Source organism: Anser brachyrhynchus, assembly GCF_964034855.1.
Source record: "Anser brachyrhynchus genome assembly, chromosome: 3".
NCBI classification, from domain to species: Eukaryota; Metazoa; Chordata; class Aves; order Anseriformes; family Anatidae; genus Anser; species Anser brachyrhynchus.
The window spans coordinates 97,297,748-97,314,291 of NC_137696.1; the positions used below are offsets into that span (position 1 = coordinate 97,297,748).

General features: G+C 38.4%; 1 long non-coding RNA gene across 1 annotated transcript; it reads right to left on the reverse strand.

The window, feature by feature from the left end:
• Nucleotides 1–11,342: 11,342 nt before the first annotated feature.
• LOC308192112 lies at nt 11,343–15,275 on the reverse strand. The gene is made up of 3 exons (XR_013948574.1): nt 15,171–15,275; nt 13,920–14,055; nt 11,343–12,075 (listed from the first exon to the last, which is right to left on the reverse strand). It is a non-coding gene; the product is annotated as an uncharacterized lncRNA (long non-coding RNA).
• Nucleotides 15,276–16,544: the final 1,269 nt, after the last annotated feature.

A 16,544-nucleotide genomic window follows, 5' to 3' on the forward strand; every position in this document is an offset into this window, starting at 1 on the left:
CTGAGTTCTACAAGGAATCCTTGTAACCTTTGCACCTATTGTACTATGCCATTGTGCCATGTAGAGGAAAATTACTAACCAGGACAAACACACTCATGCTCATGCACACATGCACACACTACAGTAAAACAACTGTGTTAATGATCCCATTGTGAAGAAGTCACTTTTATGCCTCATTTAAATAGTGTGTTCCTGATGTAAATGATCTTTTTAACTTTTATGTTACCTCACTCCAGTGTTGCTATGCTAGCAAAGCTTTCTTGACAGCTTACTTGCTCATTCCTGTCTGAACTACCCTTTAGATCCAGGCCCTATAGGCACTGAAAAGGAGCCAGATCTGTTTCCCTTCGATCCGGGAGGAATGGGATACATAGGGCCTGAAGTCTGGGTTGCTTAACAACTTAAAGCGAGACATATTGTTCCCACGACTAGCTCCTGAAACTCACCGGTGTTTGTTGTCAAGAAAAGGAATGTAAGTGGAGACTGTTACATGATCTGAGAAATATTAATGAAGTCATGGAAGATATGGGAGAGCTTCAACTGGGATTGCCATCTCCAACTATGCTCCCCCAGTCATGGACATTAATAGTAATAGACTTAAAGGATTGTTTGTTACACATTTGCCAGAATTCAGAAAACTTTGCTATGCTCATGTTTCAATTGATAGCTTTTCTGATTGTATTCTTGCATCTGTTCATGCAGGAGAAAAGGTAAAGGATGTGTGTAAACATTTTCTGTCAGCTTTTGTGACATTAGGAATGCCAAAAACAACTAAAACAGATAATGGGCCAGGATATGTGACCCACGCAACCCAAATTTTTTTCAACAGTGGGGTATTCAACATCTGATGGGTATACCTCATTCTCTCCACAGGTCAAGCAATTATTGAATAGGCCCATGGTACCCTAAAAGTTATGCTTCAAAAAACAAAAAAAGGGGAAGTAGGGGTGTGACCCCCAGGAAAAGACAGCTAAAGCATGCTATGTTCTTAAATTTTTAAATCAATAGACAGAGGAAGGTCCTCCAATTCACAAACATTTTAATCATAATACCTTAAACTCAGTTAAAGAAAGGGCACAAGTCAGGGTAAAAAAATTAAGAACCAATCAATGGGAAGGGCCCTACTCTCTAATAACTTGGGGCCGAGGTTGTGCTTGTGTTTCAACAGCAGCTGGTCCTAGATGGGTGTCAGCACAATGGGTCCGTTCTGCCATCTCATCATCTCCCTTAACATGATCACAGCACTCTCCTTTGCGGTTTGGATTCCAGCTCAAACAAAAACCAATGTATGGGAGGGTCCTGCTGGCATATGCAGGACCCACAAACAAGGACTCCAGGAGCTGGAGGGGCAGCCAGAGCCCCCCGGCTCGGCAGCACTCAGTGCATGCCTCTCCCAGGGATGTGGTTACAAAGTTTGTTAAAGATGGGATTAATATACTTGATAGTTTTTCTCTGCGTTTTAATTTATGTTAATCGTGCTTTCTTAATTTGTGTTAATCGCACTATCTTTGTTAATAAAGAAGGGGGAGATGTGGGAGTGTGGCCATGGGGGTCGACAAGCCCTGTGGTTGGTGATAACATCGGACTCTTAACGATGAGGCCATAAGGAATGTAAAGAGTTTAGAGAGAAAAAAGAAGGGTGATTCAGGAGACACCTTGCTCTCTCATACTGCTTGTTCTCCACCCTTTCAGGCATGGAAGTTGCTTGATGTTTGCTGTTGCTGGGCAAAGTTGTCTGACCAATGAATAGATAGTGGAAAAGTACTGCTGTAGAGCGAATGGTATAAGAAGGGAGCCTGTCCTCAAGAAGAGAGAGTTGAAGTTATGTCATCAATAAAATAGTCGCAGTTACTGATCCTGAAAGAACCCTGGTGTCCGTGTGGTCGTTACGCCACACCTGTCATTGTCACCACCAATCATCTATACTTTTTATAAAAAGTTTTCTTCTTCGTGGAATGGCTTTCCTAAACTAGTCCCTGAAGTTGCTTTAAACCTCTATGTATCAATCTCACTGAGGCATAAGGTGAAGAAATACTTGCAAAACTATTAACATTTGAGAGCATGTGTTATTATAAAAATTTCTATGTGATTTGATTTCTGCTTTTCTTTCTTTTACATGTTCTATCATTTATTTTACTGGCTTTGGATAGGATAGGGATTCAATCTTATTATAGATACGTAAACAATACAGGAAGTAAGACTTCTACTTAAATATCTTGATAGTGCATGATTGCATCTTACACTTAGCCTTGTTGAACCTCATTAGGTTCACCTCCTTTTAGATGGCATCCCTCCCTTCTGATGCACTGACTGCACCACTCAGCTTAGTATCATCTGCAAACTTGCTGAGGGTGCACTTGATCCCACTGTCTATGCCACTGGTAAAGATGTTAAAGAATATCAATCCAAGGACAGACCCCTGGGGGACACCATTTGTCACTGGCCTCCACCCAAACATAGAGACATTGACCAACACTCTCTGCGTGTGGTTATCAAGCCAATTCCTTATACACTGAATGGTCCACCCTCCAAATCCATATCTCTCCAATTTAGAAATCAGGATGATTTCCATTTCAGTAGGACTGACTATGTCAAAAGCATTAAAGAAGTTGAGGTAAATAACATTGTTCAGTCTTCCCTTGTCAACTAATGCAGTCACTCCATCACAGAAGACCACCAGATCGGTCAGGCATGATTTGCCCTTGGTGAAGCCATGACAGCTGCCTCAAATCACCTCCTGGTCTTGCATGTGCCTTAATACTGCTTCCAGAAGGATCTGTTCCATGATCTTCCCAGGCACAGAGGTGAGGCTCACCAGTCAGTAGTTCTCCTGGTCTTCCTTTCTATCCTTTTTAAAAATGGGAGTGATGTTTCCCTTTTTCCAGTCACCAGGGACTTCACCTGACTGCCAGGACTTTTCAAATATGATGGAGGGAGCTTGGCAGCTACATCAGACATTTCCCTTAGGACCCTGGGATAGACGTTATCGGGCCCCATAGACTTGCACCTCTTCAGTTCCATCAGGTGTTCTTGAACCTGCTCTTTGCTTACAGTGGGAGGGACTTTTCTCCCCCAGCCCCCAGCCCCCACCTAGAGGTTCAAGGACTCAAGATGTGGGAAGCTTGACTGCCAGTGAAGACCAAACCAAAGAACTTGTTGAGTACCTCAGCCTTCTCCATGTCTGTTGTTATCAGTCCTCCATCTACATTTATCAGAGGGGGTACACTCTCCTTGGCCTTTCTTTTATGACCAATGAACCTATAGAATCCCTTCTTGTTATTCTTTTCATCCCTTGCCAAGCTCAGCTCTCTCTGTGCCTTGGCTTTTCTGATCCTATCCCCGCACATTTGGAAAGCACCCCTGTACTCTTCCCAGGCCACATGTCCCTGCTTCCACTGCCTGTGCATTTTCCTTCTCATACCTTAGCCTAACCAGCAGGCCCTTGCTCAGCAATGCTGTTTTCCTGCCTCCCTTGCTTGCTTTCATACACATGGGGATAAGGAGTTCTTTCGCTCTAAGTGTCTCCTGAACAGAGTTGCCAGCTCTGTTCAGCTCCTTTGTCCTTAAGGACAGTGTCCCAGAGAATCTCATCCACCAGGTCTTTAAACAGCTGGCATTTCACTCTTCAGAAGTTCAGGGTTCTGACTTCGGTCTTTGCCAATTCCATATTCTTTGGGATTACAAATTCAACCATGGTGTAGTCAACTGCACACCAGACTGCCTCCGATCTTAACCTCTTTAATGAGTGCATCTGCATTGTGGAAGGATGTTTTATTATCTGCAGATTTACTGTATTGTATTTTCATTTAAGGGGAGATAACATGACTTTTTTTCTGTTTATGATTTTTTTTTGTGTGCATTGAAGATATTGTTAGTTACTAGTCTATGAAGAGCAAAAATGAGAAATAAGAACTCTGAGAGATATTTAACACCATGGGAAAAGCCAAAACAGAAATAACAGTTCTCTTTTAGTGAATAGGCTCTACTGGGAGGATGAGTATACATTGCAAAAGATGCTGAGGGTTCTGTAAGCATCACAATTTGAATTCCAATGATTTGCATGCTGACTGCATTTCCACATTGAAAACAGTATATGCAAAATCTTTTGATTCTTCTCCTCGGCAATCTTCCCATGTCATTTTTAGCTTTTATAAACCATTTGGTTTTACTTCATAATCTTCTTAGTCCTCTTTAGGTTTTCTTTTCTTTTTTTTCCTCTTTTTTTGCCAACTGATAGGTTTTATTACTTTTTTAGTAATCCACAAGTCTTTCCTTTTTTTTCTTCCATTATTATTTCTGAGTAGTGTCATATATTAATTTTGAAAATGTTAATTCCTCAACATTTTAACATCTGTTACTTCTCAAAAACAAAGAACTTAAAATGACAAGTGTGAAGGTCTGAATTTTGCAGACATGGATGTAACATTGGTAACAGTGTTACAGTTTGCTCCACCAACTGAAGATTGCCTCCGTATTTCACAAACCTAACATCCAACATCCTATAGTTCACTCTCTTATAGCTCTTCTATTCATTTGTCAAGATGGAAGATATTTTACAGAATTATAATAGAGTATCTCTATTCTTATTTGTTTGGTTTTGTTTTCTCTCAGAAGATGAGTATCCTTAGCCTATATAATTATGCCGACAAACCATTTGTATGTGTTGTCTTGTTTCCTAAAAAACATAATAATTTATAGCACTCTTTAAGAAAACATGAATGTATTACTCCTAACGTCATTAATTTAAGGACACTGAAGTGTAAACTTGATTTTAAAAATACATATTACTCTGTTAAAAAAAACCAAAAAACTGATGTTTTGGTCCATTCTTCAATGTTAATCAAGGCAGTCTAATTGTTAAAGAAGCTTCTGTGCTTGAATCTGCCACTGTCTTCTTGTGTGACCTTAGTCTAGTTTAATGAGCTCCCTGACTGACAAAGGAATACATGGTTTACAACTAGGTTTCTGATTTAAATTAATTCCATGTTCATTGTGACTGAAAGTCATTACTGTCTGACTACTGTTCTGTGTTACTGTCTATGAAGAATCATAGAATATCCCGAGTAGGAAGGGACCCATAAGGATCATCTAGTCCAACTCTTGGCACCGCACAGGTCTGCCCAAAGTTTAGACCATGTGACTAAGTGCACAGTCCAATTGCTTTTTAAATTCAGACAGGCTTGGTGCAGTGACTACGTCCCTGGCGAGCCTGTTCCAGTGTGCAACCACCCTCTCAGTGAAGAACCTCTTCCTGATGTCCAGCCTAAATTTCCCCTGCCTCAGCTTCACACCATTCCCACGGGTCCTGTCACTGGTGATAACGGAGAATAGGTCACCTGCCTCTCCACTCCCCCTTGGGAGGAAGTTGTAGACTGCGATGAGGTCCCCCCTCAGCCTCCTCTTCTCCAGGCTGAACAGGCCCAGTGACCTCAGCCGCTCCTCATATGTCCTCCCCTCTAGGCCCTTCACCATCTTCGTCGCCCTCCTCTGGACACTCTCCAACAGTTTAATGTCCTTCTTGTACTGTGGTGCCCAGAACTGCACACAGTACTCGAGGTGAGGCTGCACCAGCACAGAGTAGAGTGGGACAATCACTTCCCTCGACCGACTAGCAATGCCATGCTTGACACATCCCAGGATACAGTTGGCCCTCCCGGCTGCCAGGGCACACTGCTGGCTCATATTCAACTTGCTGTCAACCACAACCCCCAGATCCTTCTCTGCGGGGCTGCTCTCCAGCATCTCATTAGACGCTGAATGGGTTATAAGGTTTTATCTATCTACAGAACTTCAAAGCGAACAGGTATCTCCATCATTAAACCACCAATTTCTTCTTTGTGTAAGATGTGAAAAGCATCAAAATTGAGTGCTCTCTCCCTCCCTTGAAGTGATCCAGCTGTTAGAAGCGTTAGGGTTTTTTTATTATTATTTTTATTCAGAGGACATGTGGCACTGTGTCCATGACGCCTCTTACTGTAAACATCTTTAAAATAATTGTAAAATACATTTCATTAGTCCAAACACTTAATAAATTGAGCAAAAAATGATGTTTGGATTACTAGATCAGACAGAACTTCTGATGAAAGAACATACAGTGAAATGTTAATAATTGTTTAATTTTAAAAGGCTGTCCCAAGTGGTTTGATCAGAAGCTAAACTTTGTATTCAATGGGAAATTGCTACTACAGTAAAAATTTATGGGGCAAAGAAAATGTAAAATTTCTGTGTTTTAATCTCCTGTAAAGTGTGATGATTTTATTTCATGTCATTTTACAAGCCTTTGATTCCTTGTTTGTAAGATTAATAAGATTCAGAGTAGCAGCCAACACTTCTATATGCACTTCTGTACAGAACTGTAATAGCATAGCCCTTCAAAATATATTCTGCCATTCCTTTATTATTATTTATAGTTACTTGCTGTATTAACTTCACTATAAATACAGTTTTAACTTAATAGTAATTATCTACATACTCTTGTAACTCTTGAAACAATTATTAGCTGTGGGATGAACACTGTACTAATCATTGTAATTCCATCTTCCAGATCTAAGACTCCAGCTGAGCCTTTTCAAACTGCTTATTTTATTATAGTGGAAAAGTTCTAATAACCAGAACATAGCTCATTCTTTTTTCTTGCATTTACAAGAGTGTTATTTCCTTTTAAAAAACAGAGCAACAACAAAAAACACACCATCACCACCACAGGCCCAAGTCACAAATATCCAACACTGAATTTCTTTGCAAAGTAATGTGGACAAAATTTTAAAGAGTAGTTAACTGGAAGATTTAGAAAGACTAAATCAACGCTACCACAGCATAATGTATAATGGCATGTATTAAATTACAAATATAATAATGATATCTATTAAAAAAAATTACAGTGCTAAAATCAGAAGCCATAATTTGAAAATAAAGGACAACTTTAAATGGAAGCTGCTGTCCATTTTTATCTGACCCCATCCAAAGTGAGCTCTGAGGAAATTTTGAAGGAATAGCTTTCTGTTTCCCTCCACCACTTTTAAACAATGTATGCTAAAAATTTGTTGGTGCTCACCGAAGTCATCTGCCACAGATTATATAGCAGGGAGCACCAGTAAGTCAATTCTGAGAATCACATATTTATAAAATAATTGGAAGGGACCATTGGCAATTATGTGCTCCAGTCCTTCACACAGAATGGAACAACTTACACTGGATTTCTGAGGACCATGTTTAGAAGAGTTTTATACATTTCCAAGATTCTCTGTAGCTTCTCCAGGCAACTTGTTCTAGTGTCTGACCACCCACATAAAGGAGAAAAAAATAGTAGCAAAAAATAAAGAAAAATGAAATAGCTAAAGAGGTGAGACAACCAGCACTCTAAACCAAAAAGCTTGATTTGCTTAGAGGAACATATACAAGAAAAAAATAATTACATCAAAATAAGTACATGTTCCAAAAGGTATATGAAGCCATTATCTCAATATTTCCATTAATAACAACTGAACAAGAGAAGAGAGATAAGTAACAAGATATAAATTTTTCAGAATATTCTGGTGATATTTCAATTTAATTAGGCATAAACTGTAAATATGATATATGAGTGATAAAACAATATAACTTGGTTTTACCATGAAGTTAAAATGTTCTTCCACAAAGACTAATTAAAAAAAAAAAAAAAGTAAGTTAGGTTTGGTAAATTACTGTACAGAGCAATGCATTATATTAAAATCCTTAACAGTTTCATTCATTTAAATCCCACCTGTCCCTCTTTAAGAATATTGAGTAATAGTATTAAAGAGGTCAATTGATTTAATATATGATTTTTGTGTACTTTGATACTACATAGCATACAAGATATCCTTTATAATATAAATAATAATAAAAAAAAGAAGCAAAAGAACAAAAAACGATATCAGCTTGTGCCTCTCCCGACTCTTCTGCGTAGTCATGGAACACTTATCCCTATTGTTCAAGTGCAAGTGCTCCATTTACTTTCATAAACTGCAAATAATGTATTATTTGGGGGATATTATTTGGGGATAAATAAAGTATTATCCCCATTTTACAGTAGAAATTCTACAGCAGGACGAAATACATTAACTATAAAAGGATATTATTTGGGTATCTAGTTTGAAAAAGATTTATTTACTTGCTAGATTTTATATATTAAAGCCCATTTCCCACTGAATTTACCTGACTTCATAAATGCACTAGGAATCTGTTAATCACTGTACAGTCCCAGGTTGAGAAACCAAAAAGTGGGAATGCAAACAGTTCTTGTAAGAAGTTAATCTTTTTTTTTTTTAAAAAAAAAAACAAAACACCAAGACTCAAGAGCAGAAGCAAATTAATATGCAGTGAATACTGATTCCCTAGGATTGAAGTATTTCAGCAAGATGCATTTCAGATGCCTCACCTGTTTAATTTAGAACTAGATTTATCTCTAAAAAGTGATATGAGGATATCCTTTATACAGAAAAAGACATGATGCAGAATGAACAATGCATTAAACAAGGTATTTCAAGATGTATAAGGTAGGTAATATGGGGAGTGCTTATGCCATTTAAAAAGTCTTGGTGAGAAAAGGTTTGGAACATCTAAATGAAGATCGAGACAAATAATTCTACCCTGATAGAGATAAGACTAAGACGATATCTAGGGGAATGAAGATCCTGTGTAACAAAAGACTGACTGAAAAAGTTTGCCCAGTGCCCCATTACCCCTGAACTGGTGATGACGAATTCTCTTAAGGTATTCTCAAATATTCTTCTAATATGAGCAGTCAAAAAAAAAAAAAATTCTTTCATGTTAAATCTTTCTAAATATATGTAAATACGTATAAGCCTCTAGTCTTCGATTTCAGAAGACTGAAGTGGATGTTACAGCAGGACTACTCCAGTCATGTGTACCACACATGATCCTCGGAAAAAGGAAAAACGAAATCACATTAAATTGTAATTTTCTCCTTAATTTTCTAAAATTTTAGGACTTGAGGGAAAAATTATTTTACTGAGATTTTGCATGTGTACATTCTGAGATTTAAACAACAGCAGGAAAACAGAAAAGCAGAAGGGTCATCATATTGAAACTGACTTAATTCCTCAGCAATTCTGTAAGCCTGAGTTTGCAACACAGTTTTCTGTTACATGCGAAAACACAGCAACCAAGAACTAATGCAACTGTTCTCTTTTGTTATGAAAAACCTAGAAGGAAACAAGAAAATAACATCTGCTAAGGTTTCACATGAACTTTCTGATAGCAGAAAAATTCCAGTCTTTTGGTTTCCAATATAAAAATTGGACAAAAGTACTGATTGGGAAGATTAAACCTTTCCACTGCTTGCCACTGATTAACCACTTTTATTCATGAAGCCTTCTAACCATCCTGACCTCTCTCTTTTTCCTTTCCACCCTTCCATTCCCCTATATAATAATCCCATTCTTGTTCAACTTCTTTCTTATCTAACTTCCACCTTACCACATTTTGCCCATTGTGCCTTAGGTGTTTTTTTGCTTTGTTTTGTAATCATTTACCCTCCCCTCCTCTTTCCTCCTCCTCTCTCTCCCTCCACCCTTGCCTTCCCTTCCCTTCCCTTCCCTCTTCCCCATTTTGTTTTCCAAAACAGTTCTACGTCCTAAGAGGACTGAGGACATAACTAAACTATGTTACAGTGTTCGCTTAGACTGAGTACCTTTGCATAAGAAATACTCTCAGATCAAGCACTAAGGACGGCTTACTGTCACTGTAATAATGATAATTCCATAATCACTGATTACTGGAGTAGAGAAATATACAATCTATAAATACATAGATAAATAAAAGAGTCTGTAAAAAAAGTCTATACACAGCACTGAGGGCAAGCTCCTCCTACCTCAGACTAGCCCTGTACAACACTTAGACACTTTGCCTGAGACAAGTGTCACGCTACCCAGCACTTATCTTGAGTCTCCTTTGTGCCCATGCAGTGCCTCTAAGGTTCTAAAGAATGACTATCCTTTTAGTGTACTCTTCCTGTTCAGTGCCTGAACCAGGTTTGAAATTTTGCTTTTTGAAATGTCTAAAGTGTATGGGCTATGCTGCTGCTCACCAGAGTGCTGTTTTTATAACATAGCACTGGCAACATTCATTAGATGCTCTGAAGGGATCTGCAAACATCTTAATTTTCTGCCCTCAGCTATGCCTGCATTGATACTGGCCTGGGTTCAAGGTTATCACCTTCCAAATAAGTCTCTTATGTTTCCGACCATGACATGCGAGGTCATTCTACTAGGTTACTTTAACATTGCAGACATGAAAGCAAAAAAAGTACATGACTTACATGTCTGAGGTAAATGGATTATATTGCAGGTACACTGAACGTAGAATCTGTCCTTTCTTTATAAACATTGCAGTAACCTTGATTGCTTATTAAAAGGGAAAATAACAATGTCTTTTTTTTTTTTTTGGCTGCTTTTTACAACAATTTTTGATTCAGAAGGAAATACAAGATCAAGCTGCAGTAATAATACAATTGATGTTACACAGTAAGTTCTGATGTGAACTTGAAACCACATAGCAATATATATAAGAATGAGACCCTAATGTTTAAAAGAATTCCTGTCATTATAAGGCAAAAAGATGTTGTAAAATTGTACAAGTAACGTAAATAAATTAAAATAGAAAGGACATGTCAAGGGCTATGTATTCTCACGGTGCATAAAGTGATATTTTTGAACATCGTGTCATGTTGTTTTTTGTCATATTACATTCAGATACACAAAGTAAGTAATCTTGACTTTGTAAAAAAAAAAAAAAGCAAAGAAGAAGTCAGCCCCATTATTTCTTTTCAGCTGTAACAGAACTGTGACCTTCTGTGACAATTCCATTTGTACTGGAATGGAATAGTAATGGTCAGAATGAAAAACCAACAAAGGTAACAATGTTTAATTGCATCCTGTAAGGAGCATAATATATTCTTATTCTCTGAGGGCTAGTTTTATTAGATATGGGTATTTTTTCATTAAAAATATCTATTTGACTAATATTTGCTAAGCATCCAGCTCTCTGTCTCCATATAAATCCCACAGGATCCATCTGATTTATGGAGGCTTCACTATAAAGCCCCAGCTAACTGTCTCCTGATGTGTTTGTGAGCTACATTCAACTGCACGTTGAACTCCCTCACAAGTCAGTGGTAGTTCTGCACAAAATTTTAAAGGTGTAATGTAGCTCGAAAATCCCTTTTCTTTAAGAAACAGTAGCTTACTTGGAGAGCTTAACAAACTCAGCATGGCTTTCAAGCAGACAAAGCTAGAGGCAGGATACAGTAGGCTATAACAATCAATACTTCTGACAGACTGGGGGGGGGGGTGGGGGGGGTGGGTTGCTATTTCCAACAGCACACTTTGAACTGATCATATTGAAACCTGAATTCTGTAAATGGCCTGAAAATAGAAATAAACACCACTTATATGTAATCTTTTATGGCATCAAAAGCCCTTGTATTCATCATGTCAGCTTCCCCACTCCATCCATAATGACACAATTAAGAATGCCTATTTATATATGTACAAAAAGTTATTTACAGAATCAGAATATAGGAATTAAAATATTTTTAGGGTTTAAACAAAGGACAAGAAGATTTATTCATTGACTGAATGCAAATAATATGTTATAATGTCTGATATCACAAAGAAACTCTGAGAAGGGCATTCAATTTTCATGCTGTGATTTATGGTACAACGTCTGATGACCAAAGAAGTAATCACACTCCATACCTATAACTGTGAAAATGCTGCGGACAGATAGATGGACTAAGGCATCATTACAAATAAGTAATAAATCTTATACCATATGAAAGACAGCTCCTATCATTGATAAAATATTCAGGAAATCTTTATACTGCAAGGTGCCAAGCACCTGCTGAGAGCAGGCCTTTGCCTTCAGACTTACTCTCATTGAATCTGACAGAAAAGCTTTCTGAAGTCTTGGACATTCCTTCAAGGCACAACTTCATCCTAAAGAATAGGTAGGCATGATCCCTTTTCCAGACACCTTGTTTATCTGGTGGTTATGCCACCTTAGCGTGTTGTCTCTGAGTTAGATCTCTGTAAACTACAATGAGAAATAAAAAGGAATGAGACTGGAGAGAATGCATAAGGTGTCCTAATTATTGCTCATTGGTATAGAACACAACTTAAAGCCTACTTTAGAGTTTCCATAAAGAAATTTCTGAATATTCTTAATAAAAAGTGTATTTTCCTATAAATAAATTTTCCTTGATCATAATATTGATGAAGATGCTTCAAGAGCTTTCTATGCTGTCAATACAAAGGAAGTGCTCCAGAACCTTCTACATTTCAAAATTCTGGACCACTGTAGTAGAATTTATGCCTGCTCTTTGGGAGCAGAATTTAGACATAAAAGAGGTCATGTCAGAATCATAGAATCATAGAATTTCCTGAGTTGTAAGGGAACCACAACGATCATCAAGTCCAACTCCTGCTCCACACAGTAATACACAAAAATAAAACCCTATGTCTGAGAGTGTTGTCCAAACGCTTCTTGAACTCCAGAAGGATTGGTGCCATGACCACTTGCATGGGGAGCCTGTTCCAGTGCCCAACCTCCCTGTCGGTGAAGAAACCTTTCCTAACATCTGGCCTGAACCTCTCCTGATGTATCTTCACGCCATTCCATTGGGTCCTATCACCGGTCACCAGAGGGCAGAGATCAGCACTTGCCCCTCTGTTCCCTCTTGTGAGGAAGCTGCAGGTCACCATGAGGCCCTCTTCTCAGTCTCCTCTGGTCTAGGCTGAACAAATCAAGTGACTTCAGCTGCTCCTCACACATCTTGCCCTCTAGACCCTTCATTATATTTGTTGCCTTCCTTTGAACAATCTCAAATACTTTTATGTCCTTCTAATACTGTGTTGCCCAAAACTGCACACAATACTCAAGGTGAGGCCGCACCAGTGCTGAGCAGAGTGGGACAATCTGTTCCCCCAACTGGCTAGCAGTGCTGTGCCTGATGCACCCCAGGATATATTTGACATTTTTGGCTACCAGGGAACACTGTTGTTGACTCATATTCAACTTGCCATTGACCAGAACCCCCGGATCCCTTACCATTGGTCTGCTCTCCAACCTCTCATCCCCCAGCTTGCACATACACTCAGGAGTGCCCCATCACAAATCCCTTATATTTCTTCAATTTCATCATCATCTACCGTTAGAGCATCAAGTCTGTTTTTAAGGAATTTAAAAAAGAGAGACACAAAGAAAGAAAACTAATCATGAGTACTGGGAACATTATTTCCCTAGGGAAAAACAATAATAAATAAATAAATAAATAAATGGTAAAGCAGTGAAAAAAATCTCCTTCACTGAATCTCAAAGGTCGTGCGATATTTGATTCTGTTTATCAGTAAATTACCTAAATTGGAGTCCTGAGGAAACAAATCACTGTCCTCTAACCTTTTTCAGTCTTGTTTTATCATCTGTAATATAGTGCACTGGAATGGACTAACTGCACAGATAGAAGTATGAATTTTAGAAGCTAATGAAAAATATTTTTTTCTCAGTTGTAGAAATACGTGCTCAACAACTTTTTGTTGACCTAGTGTTCAATATATGCCACAATGCTCAATTATCTTTCAAAATTTGTTATTTGCAGCATGTAAACTCATATGGTAATTTGACGAAAGTATCATGATCAAAAACATATCAAGGCATTTATTCACATCTTCATACTGTTGGTGGGATGTATTTGTGGGAAAGGGAAAAGGTTATTGGGCAACAGATAGGCTGATTTTGTATGAGTGAGGATTTCCTTATTTCAGTGTCCAATTCTCAAGAACTAACAGGAGCAACAAACAAAACCTATTTCCCAAATACCTCATAAAAAAAAGTTACCTTTGTATCAGAGGCTGTCAATATATAAAGTGAAAATATCTTACCTTTTTAAAAGACCGACAATTGATAACATGAAATATATCTTTCTTCTTTCATTTAAGCCTTTGAGCCCAAAATGCATGCTCTTTCTCTTTTCTTTGAATCAGACTTGAATAGGAGAGTCATTTTACCTGCCAGCATCTATGAGATATAAATAAATAATAACTTACCTCTCATGCAATAAATTGTATCACATTCCAAATGTTTTTGTAGGAAGGGCTATCTGGCTTTCTGATAGGCAAAAATATACTCTATCACATCAGTGCTATTCAGGTTCTATATCAGGGCTCTGTAAGAATGAGTCAATGGAGATTCTTTTGATATATGTATCCTAGCACTAGTAAGATAAACCCAAAAAATAGACACATCATTGCATGAAAATGAAAACCTATTTATTGATTCCCAAGTAATTTATTTAAACTGCTCTCAGGCCCAGTCAGAAAAAAAAAAAATAAAAAATTTGGAGAGTGTTCATACACACTTGAGAAATAGTACCTCTCAATTCAGTGAAAGAGTTCACAAGAACTTACATAAGCTTACAAATTTTAAGAACCCCTATTACCTCCTTTTTTCTCCTTTCTTCTCATTTCTCCCCTTCTTGAACCTAATCTAAAAACCTCTTTTAATACATGTTAGTAAGTTATTAAGCTTGACCTTTTGGAAAAAGCTCATAGAGCAATACTCTTCATTTGTATCTGCATGTACTCTTGTACTGTATAATTTTTTGTGCCATATCCATCTTTACCTTGTATGAAATGAGGAAGATGCGTTCAGACAGACACTCTGCTGGTATGGCCCTAGTGGAATTATACTTTCAGTGAGGCAGGAATTGAATGCTTTATCAGTCAAAATTAACCTGAACTGTGCTTTAGATCCAGATGGCATTGTGTCTTTGATTCTTAATTCCTGATTGCTTACAGTCTCTTTTCCACATGCACACACTGTTCCTTTTCCATGAAGACATGGGTAAATGGTACAGCATGCAGTGGGCATCCGAATTATTCTGTGGAGTGGGAATATGCACAGACTGTATCCTCAGAACCAGGGTCAGCAATATTCCCAAGTTTCACTGTAGACAGAACCAAAAAAGAGCCTGGACAATTGCTCAGTCTATACTCTGAAGGCTCACATAACTATATCAATACCAAGTTTCCTTTCTTGTTAATTCTGGTTTAAAATATTAATGCTTATCACAACAGGTGATGCAAAGCTGCACATGTAAGCAAAGCAAAATAAGAAATTCATTCTCTACTTGCCATCAGCAGGCAGATGTTCCAGTACTTCCACAAAAACAGGGCTTCAGTATGCATAACAGCTACTTTGGAAGACAAACACCATTACACAAATGTGTCCCCTTCCCCCTTCTTTCCCAGGGGAGCAATATCCCTTTGATCAGCGTAGGTCAGCTGCCCCAGCTGTGTTCTTTCCTAATTGCTTGTGTACCCCAAGCCTACTTGTGGGGGTGGGGTGGGCTGGGCTGGGCTGGGCTGGGCTGGGCTGGGCTGGGGGTGCAGGGTGAGAACAGGCTTGACTCTGTAACCATTATTCAGCAACAGCTAAAACACTGGTGTGTTGTTAACGAGGGGAGACCTGATTAATGTATATAAGTATCTGAGAGGAGCGTGTCAAGAGGAGGGAGCTAGTCTTTTTTCAGTTGTGCTCAAGGACAGGAGGAGAGGCAATGGTCACAAACTGAAGCATGGGAGGTTCTGGCTCAATATGAGAGGGCACTTCTTTACTGTGAGGGTGACAGAGCACTGGAACAGGTTGCCCAGAGAGGTTGTGGAGTCTCTTTCACTGGAGATATTCAAAACATGCCTGGATGCCATACTGTGCAATGTGCTCTAGGTGATCCTCTTCAGCAGGGGTTTGGACTAGATGATCTCAGAGGTCCCTTCCAACCTCGGCCATTCTGTGATTCTGTAATGCTGTTTTAATTACAAATCCAAAATGCAGCACCATACGAGCTGCTATGAAGAAAATTAAAACCAACCCAGACAGAAACAGTACTGTTCCTTATACATTGTTTTGCATGATTTAGGGTACCCAAAGAGCTCCTGTCAATAAATGCCACACAGTTCTTTCTTGGTTCACTCAGAATACTATACACATCAAAATTTAACCCACAGGACAAAGCTGTGGGAAGCTGCATTACCATCCCTTCTGCATCATCTCTGGAGCAGGGGCAGGTGGTGGAAGGACTTGGGTGGAATGGACAGGGGCATGTCTGAGCGCTGCCCTTAGGGCCCTGACAAAAACTGTCTCTGCATGTAATGTGATTTTGAAGAATCTTGAGGAATTATTTTGATCACATTCTCAACTGCACCATTTTTCTATTATTATTATTATTTAATAATTATTATTGTATTATGACATGCGACTATATAGTTATAATATTATAACAATTAATATTATAATTATTATTTATTATCCAAATATGCTGCCTTGGGTCACAGTTGCCTTTCCTTCTTTCATGGAGCTATCATAAAGGACATCTGTTTTAAACCTAAAGTCAATGTCAGAACGTTAAGCAAAAAGTATTGAATCCAGTTCTGGATAATATATTATGTATTATGAGTTATATATTGATATTATATGTTGTGCTTTGGGTACACACTTTACATTACATA